Here is a 19,402-nt window from a genome sequence, read left to right as displayed (position 1 = left end):
CACCGATCGGTCTGCACACGCAAACAAAGCCAAAACCTAGATATTTTAGGCAATATAGAAATCCTGGCCAGGACGTGTCCTGGGAAAATGGCACGTATGGTCACCCTATACAATATTGACAATAGACATGGACTTTCTGTGAAATTTCGCCAACATTTTATTTCAGATATTTCAAAGGGTACTAATATGTATTTGCATTTGCAAGGATTAAATGTCTATGAGCTTGACTGTGCAGCAATCTGGCCAGATCAGCTTTTTGTTTTCTTCACTTTCTGGAATTAATTCTTCTCTATGATGTTGATCTTCATTAACAGTTATTTCACACCGGTTACTCCTACTTTCATGCTTCCTTTTCTTTTTCTACCTCCCGAGGGGCAACTTTTAAAAGACACAAAACATTGCATCTGGCTATTTGGCAGACTGTTTCGTTTTAATCATGCCATATTAATAACTCTATTCACCAACAGCACAGACTCTATAAACATGCACACTCTGGCTTTATAAGTGTGACTTCACCGTTATGACTCTCATAGGAACTGATATGTTTGTCAAAACAAAATACTTGCCAATGTTTTTGAGACTGAGCTTTTTGTTTAACACAGTGTTGGCAGAGGAAGGCTGAGAGGAAGAGGCACTGAGGTTATTTTTATTTATGTTTTAATAAAGACACAAGGAAGGGTCAGGAGACAGGTCATTGCAATAAGACAGTGGACTGAATCTGTGTCAAAGATTCATTATGGCCAGAGTTTGACAGGAAGGACCTCTTAGCTAGCTTTGCCACACACAAACGCTTATGTGTTCGCCAACACACAATTCACTAAGCTTAGGGTTCAAACCAACCAGCCCTTTGTCTACTCTGAACATGAAACAAACGCACACACACACACACACACCTCCCTGTTCAGACTGAGAACGATGGCATTATGTACTGGCACAGCAACTATCAAACAACACTTATGCAGTGCAGAAGGAAAAAGAAAGAAGGAAAGAAAGAAAGAAAGAAAGAAAGGGTACTAATGACTCACTACAGAGTACCATGTGATGCTTCATAATGTGTCATTCAGTCTGTACCCACCTAGAAAGAAGAAAAAGACAGAATCAGGGTTAGTGATCATATACTGGGTAAATTAAAATAAATATAATGCAGATAAAAACAAACCTTTGATTTCATTCATTAAATAGTTTAAAACACTTTGATACTAAACTAGCAAAACATAGATATTTACATAATACCCTACAACTTCTGATTTGCATTTCCATCAAAATTCACTATGCAAATGACGATGTAATCACTGATGGTACAACCTGGGATGCTTTTTGAAAAGCATGGAAGGAGTTTACATGTGTGTGGGTCACTTTTTGACTACTTTTAATTCACTTTCTAGTTCAACTCAACCATGAATAAAATAAATAAACTATAAAAGATAAGCAATCAATCCAGTGCTGCCTTGCAAATCATGTAACAAGTACAGCTCCAAAGATACAAGAAAAATAATTGGTCTTTGAGAATAATTTTATGTCCCATACAACACATGAATAAAGCATAAGTGAAACAACTTTGGGATAGTTCACCTAACAGTGAGTGATCTTCAAATATGCACATTCAAGCTTCTGTTTACCTTATTTGATGTGCTCTGTACTGTATGTGCATTGATCAATGTTTATGTGAGAACCTAAAATAAAATATATTCATATATATAAAAACATTTCTGTTTGCTAGACTTGGATTAAAGTGCATAATTTTATTATGTCTTTTTTAATGTTGATTGCTAGACTGTCAATGGATGGACAAAAAAAATGATGAGAGAATATAAAAAATATCTCCATTTGTATTCCGAAGATGAATGAAAGTCTTATGGGTTTGGAACGACATGAGAGTGAGTAAATGACATAATTTTTATTTTTTTGGGTGATATCACTTTAATAAGCCCTCCTTGGGAAAACTTATCAGGAAATGATGTCTGTGCTTTCGGCAGAAGTGCACAAGTTCTGTTAAACATTTTGAGTGTAAAATGAGCTGAACAATAAATGAGCCTGTGATTGTTTACATTTCACCAGGCTTTTGTTTTTCTCCACTCCTAGCTGTTTGTAGTGACACAAACTCTATTAAACAAATCAAGCACCTAAAGAAACCAAGACACTGTGTCATATGCCACAGTCTATGACATCGTGCATATAGGACCTACAATAATGTACAGTATTTGAAAAATAATGTGTTTTTTGAACATTAAAGCATGTCAACATATTCTGTTACACCAAATACACAAAATAATGATCTTTAAAAAAGCACCATATGACCCATTTAAATATAAGCAATAGTAATAGTGATGCTAGCCTTAGCAAGTAGCACTAACAAATAAATCTTTATTTTTCCCAGAAGGTGATTCATATTAGTGAGCTTCTTGGCTCCATTTGAGCACTGCTCTTCTCACAGTTACAAAATGAACATGAAGACTCTTTTGCCGGCAAAGTGATTTCCCAGAAGGCCCCTGGCTGAATCCCGGCTAGTGATGTGCTAGCCAATCAAACAATACCACCTCTCTGCCTGTTCTGATCACACTAACGACAGTTCATTGCGGCCCCCAAATTGGAGTCTGCAGAGGGGACCGGCCTTATGACTCCCTGATTAAGGTGACGGGATTCTACTGCAGGAGTTGTGAGTCTGGGAGCCCAAACTCTCCCGTTTCTCTGGATCTTCCATTGATCTGCTGTCACCTCAGACTGACTTGTTTTCACAAAGCCATGCCACTGTGCCCACACTCCCATTACTCTTTGTTAATCTATATTTAGAGTACAGTTCCACAGTATGATCAGAAAATCAAACTGAGGTAACTTTGACTAATTATAATTATGATTTCAATATGAAATCATATTGAATATGAATACTGAATATGAAAATCAACTTACTCACCCTCATGTCATTTTAAACCTGTATGACTTTATTTCTTTTGTGGAACAAAAAGATGATATTTTAAAAATATATCTTAGAGGTCTTTTGTCCACACAATGAAAGTGAACAGGATCCAATGTTGTTTTGACCCCATTGACTTTCACTGTAAGGACAAAAACTGTTTAAAACAGTTCAAAATATATTATTTTGTGTTCCACAAAAGAAAGCAAGTGATTCAGGTTTGGAATGAAATTAGATGTGTAAATGATGACAAAATTTATATTTTTGGATAGACTATCCCTTTAGCGGAATCAAACTTAGGCCTTTTAGTTAACCCAAAAGTGAAGTGTCTCTTTGCATTCAGTATTAAGTTCAGTATTACATTTATTTTGCTTATTATCTTTCATATTACTACATATAAACAGTAGTGTTGTAGCTACTTTGAAGAATTGCACGTACAGTATATACTGTCAAACCAAAGTTTATTCAGACACCTTCAACATTTCACATATGGTCACAGTTTATTCGCTATAGTTTAGAAAATGTTAATAAAATATGACAAGAACAAAGTTAAACTGTCAAAACAAATTAATCGTGATAATGTCAGATAATACTTAAGCAATATGGTCAGGTCAAAGTGTCTGTTTTACTGGTAGTCCACTGTATGAAGAATTTTTTGGTATAATATGTCACAGTTTACTTTATTTTGCTATCCTCACTTACATAAATGAGCTATAGTGTCCTGCACCCACTAGTAAAAATATATCAAAAATTATATCTGGTGTTTGAATAATTTTTGGTTCGACTGTATATAGTAGCAATGGTAAGAGCTGATCAAAGCAAAAGCTTTAATGATTTACAATGCTACAGTCCTCTTAGAATTAAAAATATTTATGGTTTCATTCATCAAGGCATATTTTAGATACATTATACATTTAAGGATATTTGTGTAACTGTAGCTTATGATTATACTGAAAAAAAAGAGTACTGATATTTTTTTGCCAGGACATTATCCATTAATTTTCCCTTACAGAAATACAGAAATTAACCATGGTTTTACTATAGTAAACATGGTTTTTGACAGATGGATTGTCATTTGTATAACCACGGTTTTACTACAAATATCATGGTTAAACTATGGTTAGTATAGTAAAACCATGGTTAATTTTCATAAGCTTTCCGTTAACCCTAAAAAAATGAGCCTGGGTACCAGATTTCAATTTAATTAATTGTTCAGAATCACTTCAGAGAACAGAAAAGAGAGGCACTGGCGTACACTACTGTAGGTAAACACTGCTTAAAAATATGCACCGCATTGACTTGGCACTTCAAAGATAGTCCTCTGCCTGAGATCTGCTGCGGCCGGCAAGCAAATGTAATTACAGCCGGTGGCCTGGCACACACAATAGGCTTTAATTGTGCTGCAGCAGAACAGCTGCTGAAGTGAAGCCGAGTATCAGTCTTCCTGCTGTTTGGACATTACACAGCCAGCGGGTGAAGCGGGACCTCCCGCCAGCCCTTAGTCCCATGGAAAGACACTGTCTTCTGTCCTTCTGGTTCACCCTGAACCTTCCCTGTGCCATCTGCCTGTTGAAGAAAGCTGATTTTTGAACCTCAGACCAGGGATGTACAATAGATTTGATTAAAGAGAAAAATACATTTATGCCCCAGGGTTACAACCAAAGCGAAAGGTGCAAAGCGAAGGGTCTTCGACACCCCACTGAGAAGATACTCTTGGTTTTTTTTTCACTTTAAAGATCAGAAATTGGCTTTGAGGTGATGTTGGCATGAGCAGCATGTTGAAAATCTATCCTTTGATCCCAGGGACCTATAGCATATTAAAATTGCCTTTGTGTCTATGGATAAATAACAGGTCAGTGTCCATAATGAGTAGGTAAACCGATATCGTCGCCTCAGGGATTGACAGGACCACCCTTTACAGCCGTATGTGCCGTAATTTCTTACGTTGACTGACATCGGAAGATCTTGAGCCCGGCATACACTCAATTAGACTCTCTAGGAAAAGGCATCATTTCCATAAATCTGCCCGACTGCTGTAGAGGGCAAATTATTGGACCATCAGAGTCTGTGATGGCGACTGCTGTCGGAAGCGTGTGGGTAAACAACGAGGGTTCCTGTATTAGCCAACCATTTATTCAGATCTGTCAATAAGGCCTGAATGCTGAGAATGACGGATGTGCTGGTCTTTTCGCTCAATGAAAGACTGTACACAATTAGGGCTTGGGTCAACAAACTGCCCAGCACCGGAGACATTAATGTGTTTGCCCAGGTCGAAGAGGACTCAAGGTTAATGCTCAGCACAGGCATTAATGTGCTTACTTAAGAAAAATGGACAGCCTTTTACTCTAATGTGCACAAGAGTCAACCTAGCAAGCCTAATGTTGCAAATTAGATGGAGGAGAGAGAAACGATGAGGAAGTACATATATATATATATATATATATATATATACTTTATTTAAGAAATGTACTACATTTATTTAGCAACGATGCATTAAACTGATGTCAAAATATAGGTAAATATATATTTTTTCTATTTCCAATAAACAATGCTTTGAATTTTTTATTCAAAGAGACATATAAAATCTTATCACGGTTTAAAAACCAAAATATTAAATCAGCACAACATTTTTCAGCACTGATAATAATGAGATGTTTCTTGAGCATCTTTGACCAAAATCAGCATATACAGTATACAATGATTTCTGAAGGATAATTGTGCATAAGAGACAAGGTTGTTGGCTTCTGTCTGGCACTGCACAGACACAACTATCAAGACAGCATGCAGATACAACTCTCATTTTCAACTCTCAACTCTCAACTCTCAATTCTCATGGGGACAGTCGTGGCCTAATGGATAGAGAGTCAGACTTGTAACCTGAAGGTCGCTGGTTCGAGTCCCATGTCCGGCAGGAATTGTCGTGGGGGGAGTAAATAACCAGCGCTCTCTCCACCTTCAATACCACGACTGAGGTGAGACCCTTGAGCAAGGCACCGAACCCCCAACTGCTCCCCGGGCACCGCAGCATTGGCTGCTCTGGGTGTGTGTTCACAGTAGGAGGGTGTTCACTGCTGTGTGTGTGCACTTGAATGTGTTAAATGAAATTCCAAGTATGGGACACCATATTTGGCCACACGTCACTTCACTTTATCGAACACAGCAACATCTGGTGCATCTGCTTCACAGAAACGGCTGATCTATCATGCTTTCAGTGAGAAGCACGTGACAAACACTAAAAACTGTGTCTGACAATAGAACCATAAAAGAGAATACACCAAAAAGTGCAACATAATTACAAAAGGAGTCAATTTTATTTGTCTGCTGTATTCCAAATCTTCAGAATCCGTACGACTGCAAGGAACAGTCCCAAACTCAAGCCTTTATTCAGTGATCTTCATCTCCATCCTGAGCAGCATACGTAAGCAGCAATACCCGCTTACACACACGTTACAAATTCAAAGGTTGCTTTCGACATTTTTGCATTAAATTATTGTGATTGCACTTAGCTCTCGGTCATGTTTTTCTTTGTACTGTACATATTTTTAAGAAATAGATATGGTTAGGTTTAGAGGTAGGAGTGGGATTAGCGACTATAAAAAAAAAAATTTTTGTAATGCTATATTGTTACTAAAATGGTCATTTCCCTGCATATAGCGATCAATTATGTTTTATATATATTTTTTAAACATTTGCTATAAAATGGGTAGGTTTAGGTTTGGTAGGTTAAGGGGTCTAACAAATCAAATCGCTTATCGATAAAATGATAAAAAAAATGCATTGATACAAGTATCTTAATGATTTAAAAGATTATATAATTATATAATATTTAATAAATATTATATAATAATTATTAATATTTTATGTTTTTTAGCTTTTAATACATAGCAATTTTACATTTTTAACATTGTAATACTTCCAAAGTTTATATCTATCAATTCTGTGTTTATATCTTGCAATTCTGATTTTATATCTCAGAATCGCAAGAAAAAAGTCTGAATTGTGAGATATAAACTCAGAATTGCAAGATATAAACACAGAATTGATAGAAAAAAAGTCTGAATTGTCAGATAAAAAGTCTAATAAGTTTTTGTGTATAATGGGTTCCCACCTGAGAATGTGCAAAAACACCTGACTTTATCAGGTTTTTTTTATTTTTGTCCTCTATGCCCTATTTAGACCTTGGGCTTAGAATAGGCTGTAGAATAGGCTGGGACCTTAGAATAGGCTGTATTGTGTGCGTGCCGCTTGTTTTTGTGCATTGCACGATGCTCTATGCCCTCTCCTTTGGCTCCTCATGTCAACCTCAGCAAGCAACACAACAGCAATTGCCAAAGTCCAAAATATATCTAAAATAATTGCATCCCTGGAACCATTTTTGATGTTCTCCACAACAACAGCAACAGAAAGAAAAGAAGAAAAAAAAACCTTTTTGTGTTGCTTTCAATTTAAGGAGTTATTTTCTCTTCCAAGATTCCTCACATAATGACCGTGAGTGTGTCTGGGTCTCTCCTCGCTTCTTCAAATGGCAGCTCGGCTGTTTGAAGTCTAGTTAGCATCCTGGAAAGGCTTCGTAACTCTCCTCACGTAAGCGCACATGTTAGGGGGCCACTGGACAGTGGGGAGGAAGGGAAACATGTGACCCTACTTCTCATACAGTCGAGAGTGGAATCAGTAGAAAATGCTAAAGTATAAATATAAAGTATTAATATAAATATGTTATAGATATAAATTATTGTGAATTCTATATTTTTAAACGAAATGCAGATTAATCACAAACATTAATTTGAATTAATTCATTCATATAAGGTATTTTTTTAAATAAATACTTTTTAAAATATATAATTTTATTCATTAAAAATAAAATATTACATAATTTTATAAATTATACCTTTATTTTAATTTAAACAATCAACAACATTTTTTATAAAAAATAACAATTCTATTGATTTCATATTAAATAAAACAAATATAATGAGCATAATAATTTCATTTAAAATTTTTAAAAACTTAAACAAATATTTTAAATAATGAAATTAACTGTACTAAATTAACATGTAATACTGACAACCCTGTTATTATTAATTTCTCCTATGGAGAAAGTCATAACATGTGCAATGCTTATGACTGTGACTGGAGACTCTCAGATTTTTTTTTTCTCTCCCCGGAAACAAAAGACCCAATTTTCTTCTGTTTGCTTGAGGCCATGGTCAACACAATCAAAAAAGAAATAAATAAATAACCAACCACATGGGTGCATGCACATGCGTCTGCTCACACATCCGCACGGATAGAGTCCCTCCAGGGGAAAACTGATGGACACATGAGATGACAGATGATTGTGTTTGTTTGTGAGTTCACATTCACTGCTTCTTTTGTCCTCAGAGGCGCATTCTTTGCAGACGTCTTCTCATCGACAGACAACGCTTTTGCAGAGAAACAAATTATATCGTGTCATTAATCATAAAACCGATGCGATGTCAAGGAATACATTTGGAAAATAAAGTTCTATTCACAACATTACACAAAGACAGAAAAAAGATGGGTACTAATTTGAAGTTTATTCTACTATACTACAGTAATACACTACCATGTAAACATCTTCCTGTGGGCTACTATCCCATTTACAAGAAAAGCACCCTCCCAAGCCCTTTATGGAAAATATAATGAAAAGAATGAGTCATTCACATAATGTCACAGTAATGATGTCACAACCATAAACAAATCAACATGCAGTGGTTAAATTGGGCAAGAATGATCGGAAATGACAGTCATTTCCATTTAAGACTAAAAAATACAAGTATCTTATGCTCACCAAGACTGCATTTGTTTTTATCTAAAATACTGTACAAACAGTAATATTGTGAAATATTATTCGACTTTGAAATATATTGAATATATTTTAAAATGTAATTCATTCCTGTGATGTCAAAGCTAAATTTTCAGCAGTCATTACTCCAGTCTCACGTGATTCTTCAGAAATCATTCTAATATGCTGATTTGCTGCTCAAGAAACATTTCTTATCATCAATGCTTAAAACAGTTGTGCTGCTTAATATTTTTGTGGAAACCAGGGCACACACATCCCCCCCGGCCCCTCACCCGAATTCTTGGATGAATAAAAGTTCCAAATAACAGCAACTATTTTGAAATAGAGTCTTTACTGTAACTTGACCAATTTAATGCATCCTTGCTTAATTGCAGTAATAATTTCTCTCACCCTCACTGACCCTAAACATTTAAACTGTAGTGTAGATTGTTAAATAACATTATGCTCTTTTTGGATAATCCAGATTTTAGGATTGCCAACTCTCAAAATCCCAATTTAACGCATTGCATCTTTCAGTATAGATTCTTAATGAACCACTATCTACAAATATGAAGGTTGGCCTATAATAATAGCATGCACATATTCTTAAAGGTACAGTAGCAAAAACAAACGAGAGAGAGTTTAAAATGGTCATTTTAAACAAAATTACAGATGTTTCTGGAGCAAGAAACTCCAAATCTCAGGTAAAACAGGGCCCTTTTTAGAGCACAGAAAGAAAGGTGAGAGAAGAGTGGTAGGGATACATGACTAGAGAAGCTCAAGCACATGAACCAGACTCTAAAATTCTGCAATTCTGTAATTTCAAAGCAGAAAGGCCAACTCGTCTCCTCAGCTGCCCTCCAGATCCAACAGAGCAAAGCGACGGGAGACTCAGGCTTCATTTCACTACGTTACACAAAATGGTGGCAAGTGAGGTGATGCCTCTCGCAGTCAGAGGCAGGTGTACACGCCAAGCTCAGTAATTATTTCCCTCTATCCGAGTGGCGGCATTTAAATGAATTCTTATTCTGTCTGCCTATCTCTTCCTGCCGTGATAGACCTCAGCTCTCCCCTTAATTATGCCTTCAGACCCAACTGTTTACTGAACGACTCCCTCTGACTCACCACGTGATGAACACAGTAGAGTGTGCATGGACGCCGCTGCAAAGAGAAGGCCGACAAATTTCAAACAGGGGTAGATCACGTATGACAGCTCGGACAGATCCGTCGCACTGCGAGAGGCTGGAGAAACAACACGCTCGCTGTTCCTTGGACTTTCAAACAGTAACTGCAGATTGTATTGTTCAGTGAAGATCGTCTGGTACAGTGTTATTTTAGTATCATTGAGTATCATTTTACTTCGAAATTTCACCTTATGTTACTGTTACATACATACTTATCATTTTAGATTAAAGTAGCACAATAAAATAATTTCAGTTGCATTAAGCTTGTTTGTAAAATGTAATAGCAATTTCTAAGTGAAACTTGTTTCTACATCAAATCATTTGCATATTTTATGATATGCAAATGAGGCAGTCTGTAAGCTAAGACTGCACTCACTATTACATCAGCATTATCAACCCACTTCTGAGAAATAGCACACATAAAAAGCCAGAGAACAAGAGATGGGGGTGGTTTAAAACTAAGGTTACTTTTCCACATAACTGACCTTGAGCAACGAGAACGCCAAGACTAGCGCCACGGTGACTGTGAGTGTGCCATTAATAATAGACGGAAAGAAAGAGAGAAAAATGAATGAATAAAACTGTTGCACAGGTGTATCAGCGGCATCTTTCTGAATGGATTCAATCCGTTCCACTGGATCGATCATTCAGTGTGAAAGACAGTGAGAGAGGAGGGCAGTGTAGCATGGCCGTCTGACAGCAGGTGTTCGGCAGATCAATGAATGACGGAGAGAAAACAGCTCGTCTTTATGACAAGACCCGCTGCGACACACATCCCTCCTAACACACTACTTTAATTAATCTAATCACATCCCGTCATAGAGAGCAAGGGTGAAAAACAGCCCGGTGCTCGTTTCTCCCTGTGCCTGGTTTCCCGCTCTTGCCCTGTCTGAGCAATGTCACCCATGTGCCCCTGGAGTAGATGAAGGACATGCTGGTGAATTAATCATTTAATGCACCTTATTCTCTCACTCAAACATAAATCCACATGCAGATGTGATGCATACACATAATGGAATTGGAATTTGGGATAGAGTGTTGTTAATAGGCCAGTATAAGTTTATAACCTACCAACAATTCTTGATAAAAAAAAAAAACAGACTTTTTTCAAAGATTTGAGTCTGTAAGAAGTTTTAATGTCTCATGCTCATTAAGGCTGCATTTATTTATTCAAAAATAATACAGTAAAAATAGTAATATTATTACAATTTAAAATAACTGTTTTCAATTTAAATAATAAAATAATAAAAACAAATTAAATAATAAATAAAATTTAATTGATTCTATTAATAAATGTTATTTATTAAGCATAATTTTTAATTATTTGCTACATTTTATTTTTTTTTTTGTAACAATGAAAATGTCTTTACTGTCATTTTTGATAAATTAATGCATCTTTGGTATTAATTATTTATAAAAGAAAATGAAAGAAAAGAAAAGAAAAGAAAAGAAAAGAAAGAAAATCTTACTAATCCAAAACTTTTGAAAGGTATTTGAATGGTATAACAGTGTATAATGTAAATAATAAATGATATAGTGTATAAAGCAACAACAAAGCTCAACTTAGATTAAAGAATATCATGTTCATGTTATACTATGGACAATGATGGGAAAATTCATGTAAATTATCAAAAAATTAATTTTATGTCGGAGCTGTGGTGTTGTAGTCACTACATTAATCCTTGATGCTCACTTGGGTTATGTAGGTTTGAGTTCCTAATTCCAGTTTTCCCCACCTCCACTCAATTTCCTGCCACTATCCACATTTTTTTGTCTCATAAAGAGGCAAAATCACAAAAATGGAAATCACTAGTGGCACCTAATCAGATTGCAAAAATACCTGAAATCAAAATCAAACCCATTTACTTTCTAAATAAACATTTCCAGTTGTATTGTGAATTATTAATCTGTGAAAATGTTTGTCGTAATATTGCATCAAAAACTTTTGGTTGACATTATCAATGTTTGGCTTCAACCTCTTCCCTTCAACTTCCTGTCATACAGAGACAAGTAAAATTGTTTTGCTAATGAGGTTGTCGATTTTAGGTACATAATTTTTAGGGTCTAATTTAATCTTCCAGTAGGAGGATATTGTGATATTATGGCCTTGTATCCTTACTAACACTATTAGCTCTGAAACTTCCACAACTCACTTATCAACACGCTTGTGATGGTTCAATAAATAAAACAATACACAAATAAATTCAAACAAAAATTAAAGCTGCAAGCAGCATTGAAAGGCCTCCACCCGGTGGCCTTAGCAAAACAGTGAACGGTGGGCAATATCCATTTAAAGTGGTAAATATAGGAGAAATATGTCAAAGTCATTTATATGTGCCAAACTTCCTGCTGTCAGCTGGTGGCGCTATGACTATAACTGAATATTGACAAATAGATGTCTTCAGGCCAGGACGTTTATCAACCATGTGAAGTTTGGTGCAGATTGAACATGGTATGTTTGAGTTAGTGTAAAGCATGACATTTCCTGTTGCCAACAGGTGGCGCTATGATTATAACTGAATATTGGCCTTTAGATGTCTTCAAGCCAGATCTCTTATCAAACAAGAAATCTGGGGTAGATTAAACTTATATTTTAGTTAGTGTAAAACAAGACATTTCCTGTTGCCAACAGGTGGTGCTATAAATTATAACAATATTGGCATGTAGATGTTTTTAGGCCAGGACTCTTATCAAACATGTGACGTTTGGGGCAGATCGGACATTGCATGTTTAAGTTAGTATAAAACAAGTAATTTTCCATTGCCAGCACCTTATCAAACGTGTGAAGTTTGGGGCAGATCGGACATTGTATGGCTGAGTTACAACAACTTATTTTTTTTCCATGGCGAAACATCAAACTTTGTCAGGCCGCCACGGAAATACCCTTTAACGAAAACTCAAGATCTTTGCAATTTAACATTGCAAATGCTTTTAGATTGCACTGACCAAATATAATGTTGATGTCATTAAATCTCTAGGAGGAGTTCATTACAGTGTACAACATGCCACTTCCTGTTTGCAGCAAGTGTCGCTATGACTACTACTGAATATGGGCATGGGAATGTTTTCAGGAGAGGACACAAACATGTGAAATTTGGGGCAGATGAGACATTGTATGCCTAAGTTATAGCCACTTCCTGTTTCATGACGAAACGTCGAAAAAAAGTCAGGTCACCACAGACACGCCCTTCGACGAAAATTCAAAATCTTCGTAATTTAGCATCGCAAAGGCCTTATGATTACACTCACCAACTTTGAAGATGATCCAATTAAAACTGTAGGAGTTTGTTAAAGTACGAGGCCTAAAAAATGGCAAAAACTGCACAAAAATCGTAAAGAAAACTCAAAATGGCTGACTTCCTGTTGCGTTTAGGACTTCGCTCCAAGAGACTTTTTTGTAGGTATTGGGACATTTCATGCATGTACCGAACATAGTGGGAGGTCCACTTCGCTGAAATTTTATAGGTGGAGCTATCGAGTCATTTTGCCACGCCCAATTCTGAAACCCTTATCAGATGTACATTTTTGCCAGTTCTAATGCATGTGCAAAGTTTTGTGAGTTTTTGCGCATGTTAGGCCCTCAAAAATGCGATTCACTTTGGAGAAGAAGAAGAAGAAGAAGAAGAAGAAACTGATCAATTCCAAGAGGGTCCTCGCACCATTGGTGCTGCAGGCCGTAATAAATAAATAAATGAAAAAAGAAAGAAATAGTGTTGATAAGACAGATTAGACATACAGGTGCATCTCAATAAATTAGAAGAGTTGAATTACTGAAATAAATGAGCTTTTCCACGACATTCTAATTAATTGAGATGCACCTGTAAATGGCATCAACACCGCAACCCAATTAGAGCCCGTCTGCAGATTCAGGAAACAAGTTCATGCAACAGACCTCAGTAAACATCGTGGCTCATTCACAGCTCTCTAGTTAAATATAGCAGCTCTGCCCTCTGGCTTTCCATTTGCTGTTGCAGCGTGTAAAGTCGTTTCACAACAAGCTTCTGACATTACACCAGCATAGAGGGGCGCTGATGAATGGGAGCTATTTAAAGGGTTCAGCCTCAGGTACAATTGAAACCATATTAAAAAAAAAACACAAATAGTGTTATGTGGCAGTCGTTCACACCTGAGGAAGTTAAAATGCAGGAATTGTACACACTTGGTGCCGTTTGGGGTTGGAGAAAGCACTTACTCTTTCACTCTGTGAAAAGAAGAGTTATGAAAATGGAGGCTGCTGGGTTAGACAGAGTGCAAAGCAGAGCTGTGTGATTTTGCCAAGAGTAGGGAGCCATGAACATGTTAAACATGTTAACAAAGAATTAGTAGTCACAAAAGAAACAACTAAATAGTTAAAATATTTGTGAAAATGTAAAGGCTCCTTTGGTTTTCCACCAAAATAAAAGCTTAGTGGTGCAACGAAAAATTTAAATAAATTAATAATACAACCATAAATATTAGTACTGTAAGTGTAGTTATACTGTAACATTATTATTATTATTATTATTATTATTATTATTGTTGTTGTTGTTGTTGTTGTTGTTAAATATATATATTTTTTATTTACAGTGAAATATTACAATAGTAATAATCTAATACAATATTAAAATTTATTATTATTATTATTAATAATAAGTCTGACATATCCATTTTTTATTTTACTGTGAAATATTTCAATAGTAATAATCTATTACAATAGTAATATTTATTTTTGCTATTATTTTTATTATTTATGAATCTTTTTTAATTTCACCAATATTTTTTTATTTTACAATGACACTTCAATAGTAATATTTATTTTGTTGACTATTTTTATTCTTTAACATTATTATTATTATTATTATTATTATTATTATATAATCTCAGAATTTTGGGCCAAACTGTGCAGCCATACAAACAAGCACAGCAAACCTGGACTTTCAGAATCTGATTTCTCTCATTTATCAGAAAATTCATAATTAGGGTTTTCCCCCCAAATCATGCAATATATAATATTATATATCAAAATATTATCAATGTATTAAACATTTATTATATTCTATTATATAATATTACAATGTAATCTGCATGCGAAGGCCATTATCATCATCGATACAAATTACAAATCGCTTTTTTCCAACTCTGAAGCTGATTCGCATTCATTTTCATGTTAAAAATATAGTAAAGTATTTTGTTAAAAATAACCATCTTCTGCATTTTTACAGTATGTTAAAATCGATCCTCTCAATATAATACCACAATCAAAAATAACAATACTCATATTGAGCCACCCATTCTTGAAGCGATAAAATCAGGATAAACATTTTATCCTTGGGAACTGAGCTCATGACCCTTGTGTTGCTAGCACCATGTTCTACAACTTAATAGGAAAAAAAAAGATTGACATGGTGGAGCAAAAGTGATTTTTTTTTTTTTGTTATGTGACAAACACAGAGCCAGGAGCGATGAATAGAGTGATTACAAAACTCACAAAGTCTGGTCACCAACCCTCCAAATAAAAATAAAAAAAATGTAAAAAATCTAAAAACAGACCTCTGTAAAACACGTCATTTCTCACTATTCCAGGCAATGACAAGAACAAGCTCCAACTGTCAAGCGCACTGTCATGGTGTTTGGATTTGACACACAGGTATTGGAAGTGTGTGTTCACAGAGGAAGGACATACATGTGCAGCGGAGAGACCCGTGCGCTGTAACCTGACAGCCTGAGATGTCTCTATGGGAATCTGGAGCTTTGAAAGCAAAACGAGCAGACAGACGGTCAGCCAAGTGAGACGCGGTCAGAAGAGCCTTTACACTGCATCCTGTTATGGGCTGACAACCGCACTTGACAGCATAAACTGTCTGGACACTGACACCAGCGAGGGGAAACTGGGTATCTTACATTGAGCAGAAGCTGTGAAACTATTAAACCTGAGGTGAAGGCGATTTATGAAGTCTGTGTGACACTCCGAAACTTGCTGAATGAGGTTTGCCAAATAGGGCCAGTAGTGGATTAACCTCAGGTCTGATGGTTGACCAAGGTTATTTTATCTCTAAGTTCAATTTGTACCAAAAAGCCTGGTTTAGGAAAAATGGTGTAAAAATGAAACGAGAGACAAGGCCTTCCGGAGGTACTGCAGGACTTCAGTCACATTGTAAGGATGATTACAAACGCAGAGCTGATAATAGCTAATTCTCTGCTAAAATACAGGCAGATGTCACTGTGTAAAAGTGTTTATGGGAACTGAGTGTTATGTTGAGGTCTAATATGTTTTTTTTTATTTTTTTTTATTACGGCCCTGCCAAAGAAAAGCAAGTGTCATTGTTGTTCATACTTAGGTTTGCGGATTTGAGCAAACCAATAGTATTTAAGCTATTAAATATGCTGTTGAGCTCAATACAAAATCTAAATCTTGACTTTTAGTGAAATGTGAAAGCTGATTCTAGACTAGTGGCTGCATTAATTAAAACACATTTATGAAATAATTAAAATATTTCACATTACAACCTTCTTTTCTTTAAATGGATTTAAAATATTTTGGAGCTCAGTTATTATTGGTGCTGTTTTCAACATTGATGGTAATGAGAAAATGTTTCTTAAGCAGCAAATCAGCAATATATATATATATATATATAAAACTGAATTATTCCAATTTTATATACACAGTGTGGATATACATTACATTCATATACACATTAATAAATAGATAAATAAATAGATAAAACTTCTAAGAAATGGCTCATAAATTATGTACCTTTCGAAATTTTCCTAACATCGTACACTGTATGTTAATAGTAACACCCAATCCAAAAGTTGTATGAAACACCTTCCTTCCTTCCTTACTTCCTCCTCTTGTTCACTTTCATAGTTTTACATGGTCTATTATACTACGTCAACATGTTCACACCCTGTGATATATATTTAAATGCTTTTGCATAATTAAGCAATGTCTTTATGTCACTGAATGGAAATTAAACACCGCATTAACAATTCAAGCTCCCACTCACACTTGTACATTGTCTCAATGGTGCTATTTTTATACCGATGGTGCTTAAGTGTCACTGCCTACACATTTGCCCTTGAAATACTAGCGCACCCCTACAAATTCACAAGTACCTGGATTTATTTAGTTCTGGACCAAACCTGCCTAGCAACTTGCCAGAGCACCTTAGTAATTACACTAAAAATGAGCCTATTACAGTAACTGTAGTAAAATTTTGCATTTTGGGTAGGTTTTTGCATTCAAAAATGCTAGCTAACAAATGTCAAAATTAATTTCCTCTAGTCTTTCCTAAAGTATTTCTTTCTCTTTCTTTCTTTCTTTCTTTCTTTCTCTTTCTTTCTTTCTGTGACTTTTCATTTCCAACCCAGATGACGCATGCATCAAGTGTCTGAGTAATCACTGTGTTGTGCACTTCCTGTGTTTTTGCACTGATACGTGGACGTCATGGGGCTCAAAGGCGAGTTGTGGAGAATGAATTCTCTGTATTATCGAATCCTTCATCTGTGAGGTAAAAGCAATTTCCTCTTCCCAAAAAAACTTGATTACCACCCCTGAGATTAGGAGAACTGCTCAGGCGAGATGATGGGGCAGTAGAGCCACAAACACGCTACGCTCCACAAGAGAGGTTCTGTGCATGTAGACAGAGGTAAAGATGGTAACTTCAAAAAAAACGGATTCTGACATAATACATAATACACAGGTCAAACTTGTCTGTTTTTAACAGTTCAATAAAGTTCAAGTTAAATCTAAATGTGCACAAACTTCGACAGCACTTTATTTGAGTATGTGGCTGTCCATCATAGCACAGGGTGAGAGATGTCATCATCAACATAGCCCCGGTCACACTTTCATCAACATCCAAGGCCTGCAGTTAGTGTTTTCAGACAGAGCAATTTCCTCAAATGAACAGATCATTGTCACCCGTAACTAATACTGTCACATCAAAGAGAAGCTATTTATGCCAACACTATACAGTGAGTACATCCTTCTAATAGTCAATTAATAGTCAATTAGTGAGTGAGTCAGTCAACCGACTCATTAAAATCACTGACTCACTCTGACTCACTCAATCATTCACTGAATGACTGACTCACTGACTCAATCACTGATTAAGTGACCCACTCGCTCACTGACTCATTCACTGACTGACTGACTGACTGACTGACTGAATGAATGAATGAATGAAACACTGACTCTGAGTCACTGACTGACTCAGTCTATCACGGGCTGACTGACTGAGAGACTCAATCACTTATTAAGTGACTTAGTGACTGACTAACTCACTCTCTGGCTCATCCATTGAATGACTGACTGACTCAATGAATGCAATGAATGACTTATTCACTCGCTCACTCACTATAAAAATAATCCCCTTAGACACATATTTTATTAAATTATTATAAAATTATTGGGCTGAATTATTATGAACAATAATTTTAACAATTAGTTTAACACAACAGCGAACATGGCAATTTTTAACTTGTGCAAGGCTTCAGCTGTCAGTTGCTTCCAGTTATTTGAATTAAACCAGTTTGTTATTCTGCTTGATATTGCAAACTGGTATATTATATTACTTTCGTATATTATCATAATCATAAACACACTGGTTTGTAGCGTAAACATTTTTACCATTTACCACACTTTTATAGAGGCTAATGAATCAGACGTATTGCATATTCACAGGAAAGAGCTTACTTCTGTGTTTCAAAATAAGGTGGATACTATTACCACAAAGTCAAATTACTCATACCACAATATACATTTTGGGTCATACCACCCAGTTATCCAGTGGTGAGATGAGCTGCAGAAACCGAGCAGAGTTAGCAGCTGCATGAGCAGGGAGTCCGGCCCACTGACGGCAGGTGGTCTGACCCTTTACACCCCTGGAGAGAAAGGAGCCTGGGCTATATGAACACTTCTTCTGCCCAGACATGGGCCACAGGTCACTCAGGTGCAGCGGAGCAGAAAATAGTGGAAGAGAAACTCTGCAGCCCACTGCAGAGTTCGTCTTTCTTTTCCTTCTTGCAGCTTTCTCTCTCGTTTTCCTCATACGACCCTTGCAACCCCGCACAAGCGAGATGGAGGTACAGAAAGCCAGTGCGGCTGTAACCTCGTGGGCATGAATTTAAACTGCGTGTTTGGTTCTCCTAATAGACATGTGCTTTTATCTTTCTCTGATTGGAAGCAAACGCAGAGTTTATGAACAACTGACACACTGAAGGCTGAAATACTGCAACAAATTATCAAGGTTTTTTCCCTCTTTCACATCATATTTATTTTATTAATATTGAGCAGGAAAAAACGCATTAAAACTCAATAATATACTCCCACAGCTACACAAAAGACATTTCACAAGTCGAGATATTGACTCACTTGGCTGAATGTAGAACATTATTGTAGTTCATTCAAAATGCTATTTTGACAAATCTCCAGCATGATATTTCAATAGAAAACCAGAATTTCTATTAGGTGTTTTATATACATATATATATATACATATATATATATATATATATATA

General features: G+C 36.0%; 1 protein-coding gene across 2 annotated transcripts in view; it reads right to left on the bottom strand.

The window, feature by feature from the left end:
* Positions 1-19,402, bottom strand: part of LOC107708610 (cell adhesion molecule 2-like) — a 408,667-nt gene that overhangs the window by 331,317 nt on the left and 57,948 nt on the right. The window lies entirely within an intron of this gene.

Source organism: Sinocyclocheilus rhinocerous, unplaced genomic scaffold, assembly GCF_001515625.1.
Source record: "Sinocyclocheilus rhinocerous isolate Xijiao unplaced genomic scaffold, SAMN03320098_v1.1 scaffold2491, whole genome shotgun sequence".
NCBI classification, from domain to species: domain Eukaryota; kingdom Metazoa; phylum Chordata; class Actinopteri; order Cypriniformes; family Cyprinidae; genus Sinocyclocheilus; species Sinocyclocheilus rhinocerous.
This window is presented reverse-complemented; position numbering and strand designations above follow the sequence as displayed.